Consider the following 967-nt stretch of genomic DNA (forward strand, 5'->3'; position numbering starts at 1 on the left):
TAATATTTTGGTCTATGTTTGAAAAGATGCAATAAATTCTAACTTGAAAAATAAAATAATCTCAAGAAACCGTTTCTATTCGTATGTTTTAGGTTTTGCATTTTGGCCTTCAAGTGTGAAATTCAAAATCAAATCGGCAGATGGAAAGCCAGTACTCCCAGGCAATTTAACACTTCCAATAAAAGAAATTAGGAAATTCTGTGCCATTGATAATATTTGAGTCTAAATGTTATCATTAACTATATTTAGTTTTAATTTATTATTATTATTTTTTTTTTGCTACATATTTGTAATTGTGTAGACAGGGAGAGCCAAAACCAAGTCCACTCTCTACTAACATTGAGAGAGGAGTGTTGAGTATTTAGGTCATAAAAATAGCTTTCAGTTTAACCTGGTAGTTGCAATTTGTAGGAACAAATTGTGTGTCCCTGTTCTGGTAAATTCAATGGTTGCCACCATGGTTTGTCTCAGTGCTTTGTGGTTGGAAACAAAATTTCATGCCTAGTCTTAGAGTACAAGTGGAAAAAAGTTCAGCTGAATAACCAGGGTGGTCATGGTACAGAATTCTGCCATGGCTACCTCACGTCACAGGGCGAGCTTACCGGGCACTCGAATGAATGGGGGTGATGTGGGTGGAATTCTCCAATCATTGGCACTTCATTTTTTGTTATGTAGAACTTGTTCCCGAGTGCACGGGTGATTATGTGGCAGGATACAGTTCTGTCTGATCTTTCAAATACGGTGGGAGCTGCAATGTTTATGCACAGGGCACCTGTCACCAGCAGTGATCTCTCTCCAGGAAATGTCCAGCATCGTCCACAGATGCTCCTCTACAAGTAAACATCCTTTAGGGGAGCTGAATTCACCCAGTGACTTTATGGGGCTGGAATGTGAGCCGATTCTCCAGCTCTTGGCTACTCAGTTCCAGGCTCAGCCTCTCCCCCACCCTCTCCCTGTCCCTCTCCCC

Source organism: Myotis davidii, unplaced genomic scaffold (assembly GCF_000327345.1).
Source record: "Myotis davidii unplaced genomic scaffold, ASM32734v1 scaffold765, whole genome shotgun sequence".
NCBI classification, from domain to species: Eukaryota; Metazoa; Chordata; class Mammalia; order Chiroptera; family Vespertilionidae; genus Myotis; species Myotis davidii.